The 21685-nt window shown below is 41.4% G+C and overlaps 16 non-coding genes across 16 annotated transcripts; all 16 read left to right on the top strand.

The window, feature by feature from the left end:
* Positions 1 to 10496: 10496 nt before the first annotated feature.
* TRNAL-UAA (transfer RNA leucine (anticodon UAA)) lies at positions 10497 to 10579 on the top strand. The gene has a single exon. It is a non-coding gene; the product is annotated as a tRNA-Leu (tRNA).
* A 612-nt stretch (positions 10580 to 11191) lies between these two features.
* On the top strand, positions 11192 to 11274 carry TRNAL-UAA (transfer RNA leucine (anticodon UAA)). Its single transcript has one exon. It is a non-coding gene; the product is annotated as a tRNA-Leu (tRNA).
* A 612-nt stretch (positions 11275 to 11886) lies between these two features.
* TRNAL-UAA (transfer RNA leucine (anticodon UAA)) lies at positions 11887 to 11970 on the top strand. The gene has a single exon. It is a non-coding gene; the product is annotated as a tRNA-Leu (tRNA).
* A 593-nt stretch (positions 11971 to 12563) lies between these two features.
* TRNAL-UAA (transfer RNA leucine (anticodon UAA)) lies at positions 12564 to 12646 on the top strand. The gene has a single exon. It is a non-coding gene; the product is annotated as a tRNA-Leu (tRNA).
* A 611-nt stretch (positions 12647 to 13257) lies between these two features.
* Positions 13258 to 13340, top strand: TRNAL-UAA (transfer RNA leucine (anticodon UAA)). Its single transcript has one exon. It is a non-coding gene; the product is annotated as a tRNA-Leu (tRNA).
* Positions 13341 to 14262: 922 nt separating this feature from the next.
* TRNAL-UAA (transfer RNA leucine (anticodon UAA)) lies at positions 14263 to 14345 on the top strand. The gene has a single exon. It is a non-coding gene; the product is annotated as a tRNA-Leu (tRNA).
* Positions 14346 to 14938: 593 nt separating this feature from the next.
* On the top strand, positions 14939 to 15021 carry TRNAL-UAA (transfer RNA leucine (anticodon UAA)). Its single transcript has one exon. It is a non-coding gene; the product is annotated as a tRNA-Leu (tRNA).
* Positions 15022 to 15633: 612 nt separating this feature from the next.
* Positions 15634 to 15716, top strand: TRNAL-UAA (transfer RNA leucine (anticodon UAA)). The gene has a single exon. It is a non-coding gene; the product is annotated as a tRNA-Leu (tRNA).
* Positions 15717 to 16309: 593 nt separating this feature from the next.
* On the top strand, positions 16310 to 16392 carry TRNAL-UAA (transfer RNA leucine (anticodon UAA)). Its single transcript has one exon. It is a non-coding gene; the product is annotated as a tRNA-Leu (tRNA).
* A 613-nt stretch (positions 16393 to 17005) lies between these two features.
* Positions 17006 to 17088, top strand: TRNAL-UAA (transfer RNA leucine (anticodon UAA)). Its single transcript has one exon. It is a non-coding gene; the product is annotated as a tRNA-Leu (tRNA).
* A 593-nt stretch (positions 17089 to 17681) lies between these two features.
* Positions 17682 to 17764, top strand: TRNAL-UAA (transfer RNA leucine (anticodon UAA)). Its single transcript has one exon. It is a non-coding gene; the product is annotated as a tRNA-Leu (tRNA).
* A 593-nt stretch (positions 17765 to 18357) lies between these two features.
* TRNAL-UAA (transfer RNA leucine (anticodon UAA)) lies at positions 18358 to 18440 on the top strand. Its single transcript has one exon. It is a non-coding gene; the product is annotated as a tRNA-Leu (tRNA).
* Positions 18441 to 19052: 612 nt separating this feature from the next.
* TRNAL-UAA (transfer RNA leucine (anticodon UAA)) lies at positions 19053 to 19135 on the top strand. Its single transcript has one exon. It is a non-coding gene; the product is annotated as a tRNA-Leu (tRNA).
* A 613-nt stretch (positions 19136 to 19748) lies between these two features.
* TRNAL-UAA (transfer RNA leucine (anticodon UAA)) lies at positions 19749 to 19831 on the top strand. The gene has a single exon. It is a non-coding gene; the product is annotated as a tRNA-Leu (tRNA).
* Positions 19832 to 20424: 593 nt separating this feature from the next.
* On the top strand, positions 20425 to 20507 carry TRNAL-UAA (transfer RNA leucine (anticodon UAA)). The gene has a single exon. It is a non-coding gene; the product is annotated as a tRNA-Leu (tRNA).
* Positions 20508 to 21100: 593 nt separating this feature from the next.
* On the top strand, positions 21101 to 21183 carry TRNAL-UAA (transfer RNA leucine (anticodon UAA)). Its single transcript has one exon. It is a non-coding gene; the product is annotated as a tRNA-Leu (tRNA).
* Positions 21184 to 21685: the final 502 nt, after the last annotated feature.

The raw sequence follows: 21685 nt of genomic DNA on the forward strand, positions 1-21685 counted from the left end.
AAGCAGGTTGTGTGTTAGTGATTAGCAGACTGTACGTCAGTCCCTATACCAATGAAGGACTGCTGCAGTATAGGGCAGCGGTCAGCAGTAGTGCACGTCAACCCTATGTATTGTGGACCGATAGCGGTCCTTACAGAACAGCAGACTGTACTGCACTCAGGCCTATGTACCGTAGCACCCTATACCAAGTTACCAGTCCTTATAAAAACTTTTGTGGACCAAGCAGGTTGTGTGTTAGTGATTAGCAGACTGTACGTCAGTCCCTATACCAATGAAGGACTGCTGCAGTATAGGGCAGCGGTCAGCAGTAGTGCACGGCAACCCTATGTATTGTGGACCGATAGCGGTCCTTACAGAACAGCAGACTGTAACGCACTCAGGCCTATGTACCGTAGCACCCTATACCAAGTTACCAGTCCTTATAAGAACTTTTGTGGACCAAGCAGGTTGTGTGTTAGTGATTAGCAGACTGTACGTCAGTCCCTATACCAATGAAGGACTGCTGCAGTATAGGGCAGCGGTCAGCAGTAGTGCACGGCAACCCTATGTATTGTGGACCGATAGCGGTCCTTACAGAACAGCAGACTGTACTGCACTCAGGCCTATGTACCGTAGCACCCTATACCAAGTTACCAGTCCTTATAAGAACTTTTGTGGACCAAGCAGGTTGTGTGTTAGTGTTTAGCAGACTGTGCGTCAGTCCCTATACCGCTGAAGGACTGCTGCAGTATAGGGCAGCGGTCAGCAGTAGTGCACGGCAACCCTATGTATTGTGGACCGATAGCGGTCCTTACAGAACAGCAGACTGTAACGCACTCAGGCCTATGTACCGTAGCACCCTATACCAAGTTACCAGTCCTTATAAGAACTTTTGTGGACCAAGCAGGTTGTGTGTTAGTGATTAGCAGACTGTACGTCAGTCCCTATACCAATGAAGGACTGCTGCAGTATAGGGCAGCGGTCAGCAGTAGTGCACGGCAACCCTATGTATTGTGGACCGATAGCGGTCCTTACAGAACAGCAGACTGTAACGCACTCAGGCCTATGTACCGTAGCACCCTATACCAAGTTACCAGTCCTTATAAGAACTTTTGTGGACCAAGCAGGTTGTGTGTTAGTGATTAGCAGACTGTACGTCAGTCCCTATACCAATGAAGGACTGCTGCAGTATAGGGCAGCGGTCAGCAGTAGTGCACGTCAACCCTATGTATTGTGGACCGATAGCGGTCCTTACAGAACAGCAGACTGTACTGCACTCAGGCCTATGAACCGTAGCACCCTATACCAAGTTACCAGTCCTTATAAAAACTTTTGTGGACCAAGCAGGTTGTGTGTTAGTGATTAGCAGACTGTACGTCAGTCCCTATACCAATGAAGGACTGCTGCAGTATAGGGCAGCGGTCAGCAGTAGTGCACGGCAACCCTATGTATTGTGGACCGATAGCGGTCCTTACAGAACAGCAGACTGTAACGCACTCAGGCCTATGTACCGTAGCACCCTATACCAAGTTACCAGTCCTTATAAGAACTTTTGTGGACCAAGCAGGTTGTGTGTTAGTGATTAGCAGACTGTACGTCAGTCCCTATACCAATGAAGGACTGCTGCAGTATAGGGCAGCGGTCAGCAGTAGTGCACGGCAACCCTATGTATTGTGGACCGATAGCGGTCCTTACAGAACAGCAGACTGTACTGCACTCAGGCCTATGTACCGTAGCACCCTATACCAAGTTACCAGTCCTTATAAGAACTTTTGTGGACCAAGCAGGTTGTGTGTTAGTGTTTAGCAGACTGTGCGTCAGTCCCTATACCGCTGAAGGACTGCTGCAGTATAGGGCAGCGGTCAGCAGTAGTGCACGGCAACCCTATGTATTGTGGACCGATAGCGGTCCTTACAGAACAGCAGACTGTAACGCACTCAGGCCTATGTACCGTAGCACCCTATACCAAGTTACCAGTCCTTATAAGAACTTTTGTGGACCAAGCAGGTTGTGTGTTAGTGATTAGCAGACTGTACGTCAGTCCCTATACCAATGAAGGACTGCTGCAGTATAGGGCAGCGGTCAGCAGTAGTGCACGGCAACCCTATGTATTGTGGACCGATAGCGGTCCTTACAGAACAGCAGACTGTAACGCACTCAGGCCTATGTACCGTAGCACCCTATACCAAGTTACCAGTCCTTATAAGAACTTTTGTGGACCAAGCAGGTTGTGTGTTAGTGATTAGCAGACTGTACGTCAGTCCCTATACCAATGAAGGACTGCTGCAGTATAGGGCAGCGGTCAGCAGTAGTGCACGGCAACCCTATGTATTGTGGACCGATAGCGGTCCTTACAGAACAGCAGACTGTAACGCACTCAGGCCTATGTACCGTAGCACCCTATACCAAGTTACCAGTCCTTATAAGAACTTTTGTGGACCAAGCAGGTTGTGTGTTAGTGTTTAGCAGACTGTGCGTCAGTCCCTATACCGCTGAAGGACTGCTGCAGTATAGGGCAGCGGTCAGCAGTAGTGCACGTCAACCCTATGTATTGTGGACCGATAGCGGTCCTTACAGAACAGCAGACTGTAACGCACTCAGGCCTATGTACCGTAGCACCCTATACCAAGTTACCAGTCCTTATAAGAACTTTTGTGGACCAAGCAGGTTGTGTATTAGTGTTTAGCAGACTGTGCGTCAGTCCCTATACCGCTGAAGGACTGCTGCAGTATAGGGCAGCGGTCAGCAGTAGTGCACGGCAACCCTATCTATTGTGGACCGATAGCGGTCCTTACAGAACAGCAGACTGTACCGCACCCAAGCCTATGTACCGTAGCACCCTAGACAGACCAAGTTACCAGTCCTTATAAGAACTTTTGTGGAACAAGTGAGTTGTGAATGATTAGCAGACTGCAGCAGAAGGGCAGCAGTCAAGTATAATATTCTTTCTATATTTGGAAGAAAGAATATTATACGTGTACAAGCCTATTACCGTACCACTGATACCAGTCCTGAAAAGAACCTTTGTGGAACTAATAGTAACAGCAAGTCTTTAAAATTATCCTCACTGCCTGACACACTGCTTCCTGCCTGTCCCTATACAAATTGGCAAAAAAGAGTAGGCTGGAACGATTAGCTGGAACAGCTCTTTTGTGGACCTGATAGTAACAGCTAATGATGATGATGATGATGATGATGAAGAAAGACTAATCTGGCTGAGCTGTCCCTAAAATAGCAGCATACAGCGCTCTGTCCCTTTATCTAAACTGACAAAAGAAACTCAGGCTGCTGACCTAACACCTATACCAGTCCTGAAAAGAACTTTTGTGTACCAAATAGCTAGCGTTTTCTCTGTCCCTACTCCACACAGGATCCTTTCCCTACAGTGACAGAAGAAAGAATGTAAAATGGCCACCGGATCGGGTGTATTTATAGGTTAGGGGGAATGTCCAAGTGTCCATGAGCTGTCATGTCTCAATTGGTTGTCCTGTAACACATGATAAACGTGTCACGAAAGGTTAAAGTTCTTGTATACATTAAACACGTAAGTCCGCCGGGGCGAACGACGGAAAAAGGCGTTCGAACCCGCGGACGGCGAAAGTCGGAAATTCGCCGCGAAACGACCGCCGGGCGAACCGTTCGGCCATCACTACTCTGGAATGTGCAGTTCAAAAGGACGTGGAAGGATGCGAGCAGGCTGGCTGGGATAACCGGAGGGAGACAACTGAAGACAATCAGATAAGATAAGTGCTGTACACCTCTACAAGTATTAGTGCTCTAAAATAAATAGTTTGTCCAACCTGTCAGGGGTAAAGAAATGCATGTAACAGCAGTAAAGGAGCAGCATGAAGGATGACACATATTTTCTCTGGGACACATAAATATTGTGCTTGCTGGTAGGACTATTTGTAATTAGATACTTGATACAGAGACACCAGGCTATAAATGTGTCAGAAGAATTGTATGAATATCACTAATGCATTGAAAGTGGGCAGCATGACATCAGACCGTTCCCCTCTGTTCTCCCACCTCCTCGAAAGCAGCATAACAGCAGTTCAATAGAGTGCGGAGGATTATTTGCAGGCTGGGATGAGCCAAGGAAGATAAACGAGTGCAATAGATAAGTGCTATATATCTCTGCAAAACATAAGTGTCTCAAATAAAATCCTGCCTAAACTACTGCGGTTAATAAAACTGGAACAAGAGTAAAAAGAAAGCATGAATGATAATATACGCTTTATCTGGGACATATAATCCAGATTAATACTATGCTTGCTACTGAGACTTTCTGTAAACAGATATAAGATATAAGATATCAGGTGGGAATGAGGGGAATGCCCAGGGTAAATGTATGAATATTACTAACCATATTGAAAGCGGTTAATGGGAATGAAATAAGTACGATATTTGATCGATATTTGATATTTGATTTGACATTTGATCGAATGAAAGGACATCTCCTTAGCTGCTAATCTCTCCAGAAAATCAATTCGGATCTCTCAATGCAACGATAAGAGTACAATATAAGGTAATCCCCCGGGAAAAAAAAAAAAAAAAAAAGAATCGCATGAAAATTGCACACTCCCCAACATTTGCGCAGAGGTGTAACTCGGTTGAGCAAATATAGATATAGACCGCAGGAATCTATATGAAGGACACCATTTGCATGGGAAGCGACCCTATTTTCCTTTTTTCTTTTTTTTTTTTTTCTTTCCTCTATTTCCCTCTCAGGGAGCCCAGTAGGAAGTTCTCATAGTAAATATAATTATATTAGTGCGTATGTCCCTACAGAATTGGATGACCTGCTAACAAAGAGGTAAAACACCAGAGAGGCACAATAGCAGGGGAAATCCCCTACTAACCCATAAATGAGATACTATGGCATGTGACCCATAGGTGCGTATTAAGGTAATTGGGACGGAGGACACTATTACATAATAGATAAATCCTACTGGGGCGCCACATATTTCTATATTGGACTCTCTCTCTCTCGGTCCCCAAAAAAAATAAAAATAAAAAAATAATAAATAATAAATGTTTTGGATAGAAAATACTTGCTCCTAACTGATCACGAATTAGGAGGAGAAACATTTATAGAAGTATAACGGCTGACAGACTCAGGGGGGAAAATCGCTCAGCTACACTTACGGGGCTCTACCCTGGCAGATACATTTAAGGGGCTGATCGGAGGGAAGTTTTCCGTTGTAAAACCACCTGTCGTGGAAAGAGGACGTGAGGAGACCAGCAAACTGGGGAGACGACCACGTGAAACAAAAAAAAGCAAAATGAGTAGAGCCTCAAAGCAAACTGCTAAGGGGGGCCTCAAGACCCCAAAAAGTTCCATCACGGAAAGCACCATAAAACAATTTATGACCCAAGGAGCCAGCCCAAGAGGAGGAGGAGGAAAGGAAAAGGTACCTCCAAATCAGGAAAAAAATAGGGGGGCGGAAAAAGCAGTAGAGGAGACCCCGGATCAATCCAGAGACGAACTGACAACGGAGAGCGAATTGGAACTAAGTAAAAATGAAGATCATAAGACGGACGATCTGGGAATAACAAAAGGTGCCATGAGGGAGATGCTCCAAAAAATGGAGAACTCTATAAGATCAGATATCAGTATGCTAAGAAGTGATCTTGGGCATTTGCTAACGAGAGTGGAAGCCGTGGAAGAAAGAACTGAGAACCAAGAACAGAAGTTAAACAAAGTACAGACGCAAGTCAATTCAATCTTTCGGAATCAGAGAAAAATTCTTTATCGACTTGAAGACCAGGAAAATAGAAATAGGAGACCAAATCTGAGAATAAGAAATGTCCCAGAGAACAAGAAAGAAGATTTAAGGGAAGCTCTGAAAGATATACTTCGCCCCATACTGGGAAATGCAGAGGAGGCACTCCCTATGTTAGAAAGGGTGCACCGGGTCGGGAGGATGGGATCTGAAGAAACTGGAAGGGGAAGACCCCGTGATATTATTGTAAGGTTTGAACGCTACGAAGATAAAGCGGAGATCTGGAGAAAACTAAGGGGAAACCCCCCATTAAAATACATGGAAACAGAAATACAAATCTTCCCGGACCTAGCATCTGAGACTTTATTCAGAAGACGTCTTCTGAAACCTCTCTTGGAACAGATGAAAGCACGGAATATTAGATACAGATGGGGCTTCCCAGCTTGCCTGTTGGCATTTAAGGATGGAATAACAGCTAGATTAAGCTTCCCTGAAGAGTTAAGAGAATTCTGTGAAAAACTGGAGATCCAAACTCCAAGTTTACCCGGCTGGACAGATGAGCTTGAGGGAACATCTTAAATGTCACTAATCCTAAATGTTAAAATAGAAGAGGAAGAGATAAAAATCTCGGAGGAGATGGGGGGGGGAGGGGTGGAGAGGGAAGGGGATGTATGATGTCTGACCGGTGGGGGGGCAGTCCCATTCCCCCCCTTTTGAGGAGATACATCAAAGAAGGGAGGGAAAGGAGGCAATAGGTGAACCCCACCTTAGAGCATGAAGACTTAGAAATGGCCAGAGACTTGAGGCCAATTGATAAGTCGAGGGCCGTATGGTGGCCAAAACCAGGGGGGGGGAGGGGGGGGAAGAGGGGGAGGTGGGTGGGAGAGGGGGTTATGGGGGAGAGGGATACGGGAGGGAAGGGGAGGGAGGAAGATGTCAGTAGTGAAACCCTGAGGGAAAGAAGGAGGGAAGGAAAAGAAAAAAGAAAACACGGTCAGGACAGAGAATATGGATAAAAGGAAATTGGAATTAAACTTCCTGTCTTATAATGTTAGGGGGCTCAACACAGCAAAAAAGAGGCATAAAATCCTGGTAGAACTAAAACAACTAGAGGCAGATGTGATCTTTCTCCAGGAGACACATATAACACATACGTCAAGGAGTAGGCTTTACTCTAAAGACCACCCGAAATGGTACTATGGGGATACGATCTCAAAGAGAGCAAGAGGAGTAGCAATAGGATTTGGTAAAGATATTCGATTCACTGTAGAAGGAAGAGAAGCAGACCCAGAAGGAAGATATTTATTTCTGAAAGGAAAACTAGGAAATATTAGGTATACACTGGCTAACATTTACTCCCCAAATAAAAACCCTATAAATTTTCTGAGGGGAATTCTGGCCAAAATACAAGAATTTAAAAGTGGCCTTGTAGTTATAATGGGAGATCTGAATCTCTGTCTGGACCCCGTACTTGACAGCACGTCCCGGGTACTGGGAGGGAACAGCACTCAATTAAAAAGGTTAACTCAAAATTTGAATAAAAACCAACTAATAGACGTATGGAGGGCCCAACACCCCAAAATAAAGGACTATACATTTTTCTCCCCAGTACACGGGACGTACTCAAGGATTGATTATATTCTTGTGGAACACAGAGCCCTAGAGATGGTATTAGAAACAAGTATAGAAATAACAACACAGTCAGATCACGCGCCTGTAAAAATGAAAATGCAGATCCCCGGACAAAGCAAATGTTTCGCTAGGTGGCGACTAAACGACACGCTGATTCGCGATAAGGAGGGGGGGGAAGTAGTGAGTAAGGAATTAGAGAAGTACTTCCTGATGAATGAGACCGAAGGAATCTCTGGGCAGGTTTTGTGGGATGCCCATAAGGCGTATATTCGGGGGATCTTGATTGCACGAGGCTCGCAGAAAAAAAAAGAGCACATAGAAAGGGGCAATAAACTCAGAGAGGAAATCCTCAGAATAGAACAACAACATAAAATGGGGCTTGCAGACAAAAAGATATATCAAAAATTAATGTCCAGGAGAGAAGAACTGCGCGGGTTAATGGAACAAGAAACTAAAAAATATTATAATCAACTTAATAAAGTGAGGTATCAAGAAGAAAACAAACCCACTAAATATCTAGCTAGGATGCTTCAAAAGAAAAAAGCCATGAACTATATAGAGAAAATTCAAACAGAAACCGGGGACATGGTGTACTCTTCAAAAGAAATAGCCGAATCATTCAAAACATACTACGGGAAATTATATGCGGTAAAAAACAACTTGATAAATAAAGAAGGTAAACTAAAAGAAATTGATAAATATTTAAATAAGGCGAGACTCCCCAGGATCAGTGAAATTGATAAAGAATATTTAGAAAACCCCATAACGGAAGCAGAAATAAATGAGGCATTAGCGGAATCAGCCCCTGGGAAAAGCCCGGGACCAGACGGTCTGACAATTAGTTACTATAAGAGGTTTAAGAATATACTAGTACCGAAACTCTGTAAGTATATGAACGGGATTGGGACAGAGTACGCCATGAGTAAAGAGGCGCTATCTGCCTCAATAACGATCATACGGAAAGAAGGAAAAGACGAGACCAAGTGTGCCAGTTACAGACCAATATCACTCCTAAATGAGGATACTAAACTGTTTGCTAAGGTATTAGCAAATAGAATGAAAAAAGTAATGAATATACTAGTACATCCGGATCAGACTGGGTTTATCCCCGGGAGAGAGGGAAAGGACAATGGGGTGAGAACCTTATTGATTCTATCTCAAAGGAAGAAGACGGAACCCCCGGCGCTACTATTGTCAACAGATGCCCAAAAGGCCTTTAATAGAGTCGATTGGGGATTTATGTTCCAGACAATGGATAAAATGGGCATTGGCCCTAGGATGGCCAAATGGATTAAAATGATGTATGATCACCCGACAGCGACTGTAAACATCAACGGGTTGCCCTCCTCTTCCTTTGAGATGGAAAATGGGACCAGACAGGGATGCCCACTGTCTCCTCTTCTTTTTGTGCTCTCGTTAGAACCCCTACTCGCGACAATCAGAAATAACCCGGAAATAAGCGGAATTAAGGCAGGGCAAGAGGAACATAAACTGGCAGCATATGCAGACGACGTGCTGTTCTATATAAGTAATCCGGTAGATGCTCTGCCCACGATAACAAAGGCCCTGGATGAGTACGGGAAACTATCAAACTTCAAAATCAACCAAACAAAATCTGAAATTCTCAATATAAATGTAGGTGAGATGGAAGTACAACTAATCCAAGAACAAAGTAAATTTAAATGGACAAAAGATTTGAAATACCTGGGAGTAAAATTGGCAATCACTCTGGATAAGATATACCGTTTAAATTTTATCCCTTTATTAAATGAAATAAAAACTGAACTCAGAAGAGCAAGTAATAGACCGATCTCGTGGATAGGCAGAATAAATGTGTTTAAAATGTTTATTCTTCCAAAAATTGTATATAAATTCCAGATGTTGCCGGTTGAAATTCCACCCAGCTACTTCAAAAAATTAAACTCAATAATGAGTAAATATATATGGGACAATAAAAAATCTAGGATCTCCCATGGAGTATTAAAACAAGAAAAAGGGAGGGGAGGATTAGCGGTCCCTGATCTACAACATTATTATCAGGCGGTAGTCTTATCAAGAATTGTCGAATGGGTAAAAGGGGAAAAAAAAGAGGAAAAAAGATGGGTCAGCTTAGAATATATATATAGTAAAGCACAACTAAATAAGATAATATGGAACCCCCCAAAATACAGGGCACTAGATATAGACACAAATAAGATAACACAGATTGCACTGAAGATATGGGATAAGGAATATAAAAGATTAAATGGACACTATAATTCACCACTGATAACTTTAAAAGACAATGAATACTTCCCACCGGGTAGAGGGGTGATAGGAGGGAACTGGATAAGATTAGAGGGGTCACAAATAAAAGATATAATTAAAAAAGGGAAACTCCTTTCACATGAAGAGTTAGTGCACATGGGATTTATGAGAAGGGATAGGTGGCGATATCTCCAGCTGACCCGTTTCATAGAAAAACTACCCCAGCCGATTAGATCTGAAGAGGATTTGACAGGAGTGGAACAACTGTGTATGGCTGATAGAGCAAAGGGTATAATATCAAAGCTATATGGGCTATTGATGCGGACCAGCTGGAAAGATACGCCGCCATATATAAACAAATGGGAAAGGGAATTGGGGTCACAAAAAGGCAAAGAAACAATAAATAAAATATTGAAAATGTTCAAAGCAAGAAGTCACCATCATCTGCTTAAAGTAATATCACCATATTTGTACACATTTGAGCTTAGAAGGTCAAAAAACTATAGCAAAACCCTGTTCTTTCCAGCGCTAAGAAGGACCACTTTGTACACATTAAAAAAATAGCAAAAGTTTGGAGCCTAACTATGTTCTCTCCCAGAAATTCAGTATGGGAGATAGATAAAGGGGATATAAAAATACAGTCCCTACTCATCACTCCTTTCTTGTCAGTGGTAAATAGCTGACAGCAACCGTCATTAGGGCTCAAAGTCTATGTTGGAATTTTGTAATTCCATGGAGAAAGATAAACTCTCTTTGTAATCCCATCAAGAAAAATAAAACACTCCTCAGAGCAAATCCCTTTTGTGAATGTAGACTCACCTGAGACAGTTAACGGCACTCCTGAATTGGCAAGATCAACTGTGAAAATCAGCACTCCTTTCACGGTTCTCGGATATGGTTTATCCCACCAGTACCAGGATGGCCGAGTGGTTAAGGCGTTGGACTTAAGATCCAATGGATGAATATCCACGTGGGTTCGAACCCCACTCCTGGTAAACATTTATAGTGATTGCAGCAATTGAAGGCCCTCTTACAATATATGTTTGAAAAAAACACCACATAAGATTAAAATCTAGGCTACCAACAAATACACCTGGTCAAAGCAAGAAGTCACCATCATCTGCTTAAAGTAATATCAACATATTTGTACACATTTGAGCTTAGAAGGTCAAAAAACTATAGCAAAACCCTGTTACTTGGTATCACCAAGATTTCCTTCCAGTGCTAAGAAGGGCCACTTTGTACACATTAAAAAATAGCAAAAGTTCGGAGCCTAACTATGTTCTCTCCCAGAAATTCAGTATGGGAGATAGATAAAGGGGATATAAAAATACAGTCCCTACTCATCACTCCTTTCTTGTCAGTGGTAAATAGCTGACAGCAACCGTCATTAGGGCTCAATGTCTATGTTGGAATTTTGTAATTCCATGGAGAAAGATAAACTCTCTTTGTAATCCCATCAAGAAAAATAAAACACTCCTCAGAGCAAATCCCTTTTGTGAATGTAGACTCACCTGAGACAGTTAACGGCACTCCTGAATTGGCAAGATCAACTGTGAAAATCAGCACTCCTTTCACGGTTCTCGGATATGGTTTATCCCACCAGTACCAGGATGGCCGAGTGGTTAAGGCGTTGGACTTAAGATCCAATGGATGAATATCCACGTGGGTTCGAACCCCACTCCTGGTAAACATTTATAGTGATTGCAGCAATTGAAGGCCCTCTTACAATATATGTTTGAAAAAAACACCACATAAGATTAAAATCTAGGCTACCAACAAATACACCTGGTCAAAGCAAGAAGTCACCATCATCTGCTTAAAGTAATATCAACATATTTGTACACATTTGAGCTTAGAAGGTCAAAAAACTATAGCAAAACCCTGTTACTTGGTATCACCAAGATTTCCTTCCAGTGCTAAGAAGGGCCACTTTGTACACATTAAAAAATAGCAAAAGTTCGGAGCCTAACTATGTTCTCTCCCAGAAATTCAGTATGGGAGATAGATAAAGGGGATATAAAAATACAGTCCCTACTCATCACTCCTTTCTCGTCAGTGGTAAATAGCTGACAGCAACCGTCATTAGGGCTCAAAGTCTATGTTGGAATTTTGTAATTCCATGGAGAAAGATAAACTCTCTTTGTAATCCCATCAAGAAAAATAAAACACTCCTCAGAGCAAATCCCTTTTGTGAATGTAGACTCACCTGAGACAGTTAACGGCACTCCTGAATTGGCAAGATCAACTGTGAAAATCAGCACTCCTTTCACGGTTCTCGGATATGGTTTATCCCACCAGTACCAGGATGGCCGAGTGGTTAAGGCGTTGGACTTAAGATCCTAATGGATGAATATCCACGTGGGTTCAAACCCCACTCCTGGTAAACATTTATAGTGATTGCAGCAATTGAAGGCCCTCTTACAATATATGTTTGAAAAAAACACCACATAAGATTAAAATCTAGGCTACCAACAAATACACCTGGTCAAAGCAAGAAGTCACCATCATCTGCTTAAAGTAATATCACCATATTTGTACACATTTGAGCTTAGAAGGTCAAAAAACTATAGCAAAACCCTGTTCTTTCCAGCGCTAAGAAGGACCACTTTGTACACATTAAAAAAATAGCAAAAGTTTGGAGCCTAACTATGTTCTCTCCCAGAAATTCAGTATGGGAGATAGATAAAGGGGATATAAAAATACAGTCCCTACTCATCACTCCTTTCTTGTCAGTGGTAAATAGCTGACAGCAACCGTCATTAGGGCTCAATGTCTATGTTGGAATTTTGTAATTCCATGGAGAAAGATAAACTCTCTTTGTAATCCCATCAAGAAAAATAAAACACTCCTCAGAGCAAATCCCTTTTGTGAATGTAGACTCACCTGAGACAGTTAACGGCACTCCTGAATTGGCAAGATCAACTGTGAAAATCAGCACTCCTTTCACGGTTCTCGGATATGGTTTATCCCACCAGTACCAGGATGGCCGAGTGGTTAAGGCGTTGGACTTAAGATCCAATGGATGAATATCCACGTGGGTTCGAACCCCACTCCTGGTAAACATTTATAGTGATTGCAGCAATTGAAGGCCCTCTTACAATATATGTTTGAAAAAAACACCACATAAGATTAAAATCTAGGCTACCAACAAATACACCTGGTCAAAGCAAGAAGTCACCATCATCTGCTTAAGGTAATATCACCATATTTGTACACATTTGAGCTTAGAAGGTCAAAAAATTATAGCAAAACCCTGTTACTTGGTATCACCAAGATTTCTTTCCAGTGCTAAGAAGGGCCACTTTGTACACATTAAAAAATAGCAAAAGTTCGGAGCCTAACTATGTTCTCTCCCAGAAATTCAGTATGGGAGATAGATAAAGGGGATATAAAAATACAGTCCCTACTCATCACTCCTTTCTCGTCAGTGGTAAATAGCTGACAGCAACCGTCATTAGGGCTCAAAGTCTATGTTGGAATTTTGTAATTCCATGGAGAAAGATAAACTCTCTTTGTAATCCCATCAAGAAAAGAAAACACTCCTCAGAGCAAATCCCTTCTGTGAATGTAGACTCACCTGAGACAGTTAACGGCACTCCTGAATTGGCAAGATCAACTGTGAAAATCAGCACTCCTTTCACGGTTCTCGGATATGGTTTATCCCACCAGTACCAGGATGGCCGAGTGGTTAAGGCGTTGGACTTAAGATCCAATGGATGAATATCCACGTGGGTTCGAACCCCACTCCTGGTAAACATTTATAGTGATTACAGCAATTGAAGGCCCTCTTACAATATATGTTTGAAAAAAACACCACATAAGATTAAAATCTAGGCTACCAACAAATACACCTGGTCAAAGCAAGAAGTCACCATCATCTGCTTAAAGTAATATCACCATATTTGTACACATTTGAGCTTAGAAGGTCAAAAAACTATAGCAAAACCCTGTTACTTGGTATCACCAAGATTTCTTTCCAGTGCTAAGAAGGGCCACTTTGTACACATTAAAAAATAGCCAAAGTTTGGAGCCTAACTATGTTCTCTCCCAGAAATTCAGTATGGGAGATAGATAAAGGGGATATAAAAATACAGTCCCTACTCATCACTCCTTTCTCGTCAGTGGTAAATAGCTGACAGCAACCGTCATTAGGGCTCAAAGTCTATGTTGGAATTTTGTAATTCCATGGAGAAAGATAAACTCTCTTTGTAATCCCATCAAGAAAAAGAAAACACTCCTCAGAGCAAATCCCTTTTGTGAATGTAGACTCACCTGAGACAGTTAACGGCACTCCTGAATTGGCAAGATCAACTGTGAAAATCAGCACTCCTTTCACGGTTCTCGGATATGGTTTATCCCACCAGTACCAGGATGGAGATAGATAAAGGGGATATAAAAATACAGTCCCTACTCATCACTCCTTTCTCGTCAGTGGTAAATAGCTGACAGCAACCGTCATTAGGGCTCAAAGTCTATGTTGGAATTTTGTAATTCCATGGAGAAAGATAAACTCTCTTTGTAATCCCATCAAGAAAAAGAAAACACTCCTCAGAGCAAATCCCTTTTGTGAATGTAGACTCACCTGAGACAGTTAACGGCACTCCTGAATTGGCAAGATCAACTGTGAAAATCAGCACTCCTTTCACGGTTCTCGGATATGGTTTATCCCACCAGTACCAGGATGGCCGAGTGGTTAAGGCGTTGGACTTAAGATCCAATGGATGAATATCCACGTGGGTTCGAACCCCACTCCTGGTAAACATTTATAGTGATTGCAGCAATTGAAGGCCCTCTTACAATATATGTTTGAAAAAAACACCACATAAGATTAAAATCTAGGCTACCAACAAATACACCTGGTCAAAGCAAGAAGTCACCATCATCTGCTTAAAGTAATATCACCATATTTGTACACATTTGAGCTTAGAAGGTCAAAAAACTATAGCAAAACCCTGTTCTTTCCAGCGCTAAGAAGGACCACTTTGTACACATTAAAAAAATAGCAAAAGTTTGGAGCCTAACTATGTTCTCTCCCAGAAATTCAGTATGGGAGATAGATAAAGGGGATATAAAAATACAGTCCCTACTCATCACTCCTTTCTTGTCAGTGGTAAATAGCTGACAGCAACCGTCATTAGGGCTCAATGTCTATGTTGGAATTTTGTAATTCCATGGAGAAAGATAAACTCTCTTTGTAATCCCATCAAGAAAAATAAAACACTCCTCAGAGCAAATCCCTTTTGTGAATGTAGACTCACCTGAGACAGTTAACGGCACTCCTGAATTGGCAAGATCAACTGTGAAAATCAGCACTCCTTTCACGGTTCTCGGATATGGTTTATCCCACCAGTACCAGGATGGCCGAGTGGTTAAGGCGTTGGACTTAAGATCCAATGGATGAATATCCACGTGGGTTCGAACCCCACTCCTGGTAAACATTTATAGTGATTGCAGCAATTGAAGGCCCTCTTACAATATATGTTTGAAAAAAACACCACATAAGATTAAAATCTAGGCTACCAACAAATACACCTGGTCAAAGCAAGAAGTCACCATCATCTGCTTAAAGTAATATCACCATATTTGTACACATTTGAGCTTAGAAGGTCAAAAAACTATAGCAAAACCCTGTTACTTGGTATCACCAAGATTTCCTTCCAGTGCTAAGAAGGGCCACTTTGTACACATTAAAAAATAGCCAAAGTTCGGAGCCTAACTATGTTCTCTCCCAGAAATTCAGTATGGGAGATAGATAAAGGGGATATAAAAATACAGTCCCTACTCATCACTCCTTTCTCGTCAGTGGTAAATAGCTGACAGCAACCGTCGTTAGGGCTCAAAGTCTATGTTGGAATTTTGTAATTCCATGGAGAAAGATAAACTCTCTTTGTAATCCCATCAAGAAAAATAAAACACTCCTCAGAGCAAATCCCTTTTGTGAATGTAGACTCACCTGAGACAGTTAACGGCACTCCTGAATTGGCAAGATCAACTGTGAAAATCAGCACTCCTTTCACGGTTCTCGGATATGGTTTATCCCACCAGTACCAGGATGGCCGAGTGGTTAAGGCGTTGGACTTAAGATCCAATGGATGAATATCCACGTGGGTTCGAACGCCACTCCTGGTAAACATTTATAGTGATTGCAGCAATTGAAGGCCCTCTTACAATATATGTTTGAAAAAAACACCACATAAGATTAAAATCTAGGCTACCAACAAATACACCTGGTCAAAGCAAGAAGTCACCATCATCTGCTTAAAGTAATATCACCATATTTGTACACATTTGAGCTTAGAAGGTCAAAAAACTATAGCAAAACCCTGTTCTTTCCAGCGCTAAGAAGGACCACTTTGTACACATTAAAAAAATAGCAAAAGTTTGGAGCCTAACTATGTTCTCTCCCAGAAATTCAGTATGGGAGATAGATAAAGGGGATATAAAAATACAGTCCCTACTCATCACTCCTTTCTTGTCAGTGGTAAATAGCTGACAGCAACCGTCATTAGGGCTCAATGTCTATGTTGGAATTTTGTAATTCCATGGAGAAAGATAAACTCTCTTTGTAATCCCATCAAGAAAAATAAAACACTCCTCAGAGCAAATCCCTTTTGTGAATGTAGACTCACCTGAGACAGTTAACGGCACTCCTGAATTGGCAAGATCAACTGTGAAAATCAGCACTCCTTTCACGGTTCTCGGATATGGTTTATCCCACCAGTACCAGGATGGCCGAGTGGTTAAGGCGTTGGACTTAAGATCCAATGGATGAATATCCACGTGGGTTCGAACCCCACTCCTGGTAAACATTTATAGTGATTGCAGCAATTGAAGGCCCTCTTACAATATATGTTTGAAAAAAACACCACATAAGATTAAAATCTAGGCTACCAACAAATACACCTGGTCAAAGCAAGAAGTCACCATCATCTGCTTAAAGTAATATCACCATATTTGTACACATTTGAGCTTAGAAGGTCAAAAAACTATAGCAAAACCCTGTTACTTGGTATCACCAAGATTTCTTTCCAGCGCTAAGAAGGGCCACTTTGTACACATTAAAAAAATAGCAAAAGTTTGGAGCCTAACTATGTTCTCTCCCAGAAATTCAGTATGGGAGATAGATAAAGGGGATATAAAAATACAGTCCCTACTCATCACTCCTTTCTTGTCAGTGGTAAATAGCTGACAGCAACCGTCATTAGGGCTCAAAGTCTATGTTGGAATTTTGTAATTCCATGGAGAAAGATAAACTCTCTTTGTAATCCCATCAAGAAAAATAAAACACTCCTCAGAGCAAATCCCTTTTGTGAATGTAGACTCACCTGAGACAGTTAACGGCACTCCTGAATTGGCAAGATCAACTGTGAAAATCAGCACTCCTTTCACGGTTCTCGGATATGGTTTATCCCACCAGTACCGGGATGGCCGAGTGGTTAAGGCGTTGGACTTAAGATCCAATGGATGAATATCCACGTGGGTTCGAACCCCACTCCTGGTAAACATTTATAGTGATTGCAGCAATTGAAGGCCCTCTTACAATATATGTTTGAAAAAAACACCACATAAGATTAAAATCTAGGCTACCAACAAATACACCTGGTCAAAGCAAGAAGTCACCATCATCTGCTTAAAGTAATATCACCATATTTGTACACATTTGAGCTTAGAAGGTCAAAAAACTATAGCAAAACCCTGTTCTTTCCAGCGCTAAGAAGGACCACTTTGTACACATTAAAAAAATAGCAAAAGTTTGGAGCCTAACTATGTTCTCTCCCAGAAATTCAGTATGGGAGATAGATAAAGGGGATATAAAAATACAGTCCCTACTCATCACTCCTTTCTTGTCAGTGGTAAATAGCTGACAGCAACCGTCATTAGGGCTCAATGTCTATGTTGGAATTTTGTAATTCCATGGAGAAAGATAAACTCTCTTTGTAATCCCATCAAGAAAAATAAAACACTCCTCAGAGCAAATCCCTTTTGTGAATGTAGACTCACCTGAGACAGTTAACGGCACTCCTGAATTGGCAAGATCAACTGTGAAAATCAGCACTCCTTTCACGGTTCTCGGATATGGTTTATCCCACCAGTACCAGGATGGCCGAGTGGTTAAGGCGTTGGACTTAAGATCCAATGGATGAATGTCCACGTGGGTTCGAACCCCACTCCTGGTAAAAATTTATAGTGATTGCAGCAATTGAAGGCCCTCTTACAATATATGTTTGAAAAAAACACCACATAAGATTAAAATCTAGGCTACCAACAAATACACCTGGTCAAAGCAAGAAGTCACCATCATCTGCTTAAAGTAATATCACCATATTTGTACACATTTGAGCTTAGAAGGTCAAAAAACTATAGCAAAACCCTGTTCTTTCCAGCGCTAAGAAGGACCACTTTGTACACATTAAAAAAATAGCAAAAGTTTGGAGCCTAACTATGTTCTCTCCCAGAAATTCAGTATGGGAGATAGATAAAGGGGATATAAAAATACAGTCCCTACTCATCACTCCTTTCTTGTCAGTGGTAAATAGCTGACAGCAACCGTCATTAGGGCTCAATGTCTATGTTGGAATTTTGTAATTCCATGGAGAAAGATAAACTCTCTTTGTAATCCCATCAAGAAAAATAAAACACTCCTCAGAGCAAATCCCTTTTGTGAATGTAGACTCACCTGAGACAGTTAACGGCACTCCTGAATTGGCAAGATCAACTGTGAAAATCAGCACTCCTTTCACGGTTCTCGGATATGGTTTATCCCACCAGTACCAGGATGGCCGAGTGGTTAAGGCGTTGGACTTAAGATCCAATGGATGAATATCCACGTGGGTTCGAACCCCACTCCTGGTAAAAATTTATAGTGATTGCAGCAATTGAAGGCCCTCTTACAATATATGTTTGAAAAAAACACCACATAAGATTAAAATCTAGGCTACCAACAAATACACCTGGTCAAAGCAAGAAGTCACCATCATCTGCTTAAAGTAATATCACCATATTTGTACACATTTGAGCTTAGAAGGTCAAAAAACTATAGCAAAACCCTGTTACTTGGTATCACCAAGATTTCCTTCCAGTGCTAAGAAGGGCCACTTTGTACACATTAAAAAATAGCCAAAGTTCGGAGCCTAACTATGTTCTCTCCCAGAAATTCAGTATGGGAGATAGATAAAGGGGATATAAAAATACAGTCCCTACTCATCACTCCTTTCTCGTCAGTGGTAAATAGCTGACAGCAACCGTCATTAGGGCTCAAAGTCTATGTTGGAATTTTGTAATTCCATGGAGAAAGATAAACTCTCTTTGTAATCCCATCAAGAAAAATAAAACACTCCTCAGAGCAAATCCCTTTTGTGAATGTAGACTCACCTGAGACAGTTAACGGCACTCCTGAATTGGCAAGATCAACTGTGAAAATCAGCACTCCTTTCACGGTTCTCGGATATGGTTTATCCCACCAGTACCAGGATGGCCGAGTGGTTAAGGCGTTGGACTTAAGATCCAATGGATGAATATCCACGTGGGTTCGAACCCCACTCCTGGTAAACATTTATAGTGATTGCAGCAATTGAAGGCCCTCTTACAATATATGTTTGAAAAAAACACCACATAAGATTAAAATCTAGGCTACCAACAAATACACCTGGTCAAAGCAAGAAGTCACCATCATCTGCTTAAAGTAATATCACCATATTTGTACACATTTGAGCTTAGAAGGTCAAAAAACTATAGCAAAACCCTGTTACTTGGTATCACCAAGATTTCTTTCCAGCGCTAAGAAGGGCCACTTTGTACACATTAAAAAAATAGCAAAAGTTTGGAGCCTAACTATGTTCTCTCCCAGAAATTCAGTATGGGAGATAGATAAAGGGGATATAAAAATACAGTCCCTACTCATCACTCCTTTCTTGTCAGTGGTAAATAGCTGACAGCAACCGTCATTAGGGCTCAAAGTCTATGTTGGAATTTTGTAATTCCATGGAGAAAGATAAACTCTCTTTGTAATCCCATCAAGAAAAATAAAACACTCCTCAGAGCAAATCCCTTTTGTGAATGTAGACTCACCTGAGACAGTTAACGGCACTCCTGAATTGGCAAGATCAACTGTGAAAATCAGCACTCCTTTCACGGTTCTCGGATATGGTTTATCCCACCAGTACCGGGATGGCCGAGTGGTTAAGGCGTTGGACTTAAGATCCAATGGATGAATATCCACGTGGGTTCGAACCCCACTCCTGGTAAACATTTATAGTGATTGCAGCAATTGAAGGCCCTCTTACAATATATGTTTGAAAAAAACACCACATAAGATTAAAATCTAGGCTACCAACAAATACACCTGGTCAAAGCAAGAAGTCACCATCATCTGCTTAAAGTAATATCACCATATTTGTACACATTTGAGCTTAGAAGGTCAAAAAACTATAGCAAAACCCTGTTCTTTCCAGCGCTAAGAAGGACCACTTTGTACACATTAAAAAAATAGCAAAAGTTTGGAGCCTAACTATGTTCTCTCCCAGAAATTCAGTATGGGAGATAGATAAAGGGGATATAAAAATACAGTCCCTACTCATCACTCCTTTCTTGTCAGTGGTAAATAGCTGACAGCAACCGTCATTAGGGCTCAATGTCTATGTTGGAATTTTGTAATTCCATGGAGAAAGATAAACTCTCTTTGTAATCCCATCAAGAAAAATAAAACACTCCTCAGAGCAAATCCCTTTTGTGAATGTAGACTCACCTGAGACAGTTAACGGCACTCCTGAATTGGCAAGATCAACTGTGAAAATCAGCACTCCTTTCACGGTTCTCGGATATGGTTTATCCCACCAGTACCAGGATGGCCGAGTGGTTAAGGCGTTGGACTTAAGATCCAATGGATGAATGTCCACGTGGGTTCGAACCCCACTCCTGGTAAAAATTTATAGTGATTGCAGCAATTGAAGGCCCTCTTACAATATATGTTTGAAAAAAACACCACATAAGATTAAAATCTAGGCTACCAACAAATACACCTGGTCAAAGCAAGAAGTCACCATCATCTGCTTAAAGTAATATCACCATATTTGTACACATTTGAGCTTAGAAGGTCAAAAAACTATAGCAAAACCCTGTTCTTTCCAGCGCTAAGAAGGACCACTTTGTACACATTAAAAAAATAGCAAAAGTTTGGAGCCTAACTATGTTCTCTCCCAGAAATTCAGTATGGGAGATAGATAAAGGGGATATAAAAATACAGTCCCTACTCATCACTCCTTTCTTGTCAGTGGTAAATAGCTGACAGCAACCGTCATTAGGGCTCAATGTCTATGTTGGAATTTTGTAATTCCATGGAGAAAGATAAACTCTCTTTGTAATCCCATCAAGAAAAATAAAACACTCCTCAGAGCAAATCCCTTTTGTGAATGTAGACTCACCTGAGACAGTTAACGGCACTCCTGAATTGGCAAGATCAACTGTGAAAATCAGCACTCCTTTCACGGTTCTCGGATATGGTTTATCCCACCAGTACCAGGATGGCCGAGTGGTTAAGGCGTTGGACTTAAGATCCAATGGATGAATATCCACGTGGGTTCGAACCCCACTCCTGGTAAAAATTTATAGTGATTGCAGCAATTGAAGGCCCTCTTACAATATATGTTTGAAAAAAACACCACATAAGATTAAAATCTAGGCTACCAACAAATACACCTGGTCAAAGCAAGAAGTCACCATCATCTGCTTAAAGTAATATCACCATATTTGTACACATTTGAGCTTAGAAGGTCAAAAAACTATAGCAAAACCCTGTTACTTGGTATCACCAAGATTTCCTTCCAGTGCTAAGAAGGGCCACTTTGTACACATTAAAAAATAGCCAAAGTTCGGAGCCTAACTATGTTCTCTCCCAGAAATTCAGTATGGGAGATAGATAAAGGGGATATAAAAATACAGTCCCTACTCATCACTCCTTTCTCGTCAGTGGTAAATAGCTGACAGCAACCGTCATTAGGGCTCAAAGTCTATGTTGGAATTTTGTAATTCCATGGAGAAAGATAAACTCTCTTTGTAATCCCATCAAGAAAAATAAAACACTCCTCAGAGCAAATCCCTTT

Source organism: Lithobates pipiens, unplaced genomic scaffold (assembly GCF_037356315.1).
Source record: "Lithobates pipiens isolate NorthernLeopardFrog02 unplaced genomic scaffold, aLitPip1_a1.2 Scaffold_18, whole genome shotgun sequence".
NCBI classification, from domain to species: domain Eukaryota; kingdom Metazoa; phylum Chordata; class Amphibia; order Anura; family Ranidae; genus Lithobates; species Lithobates pipiens.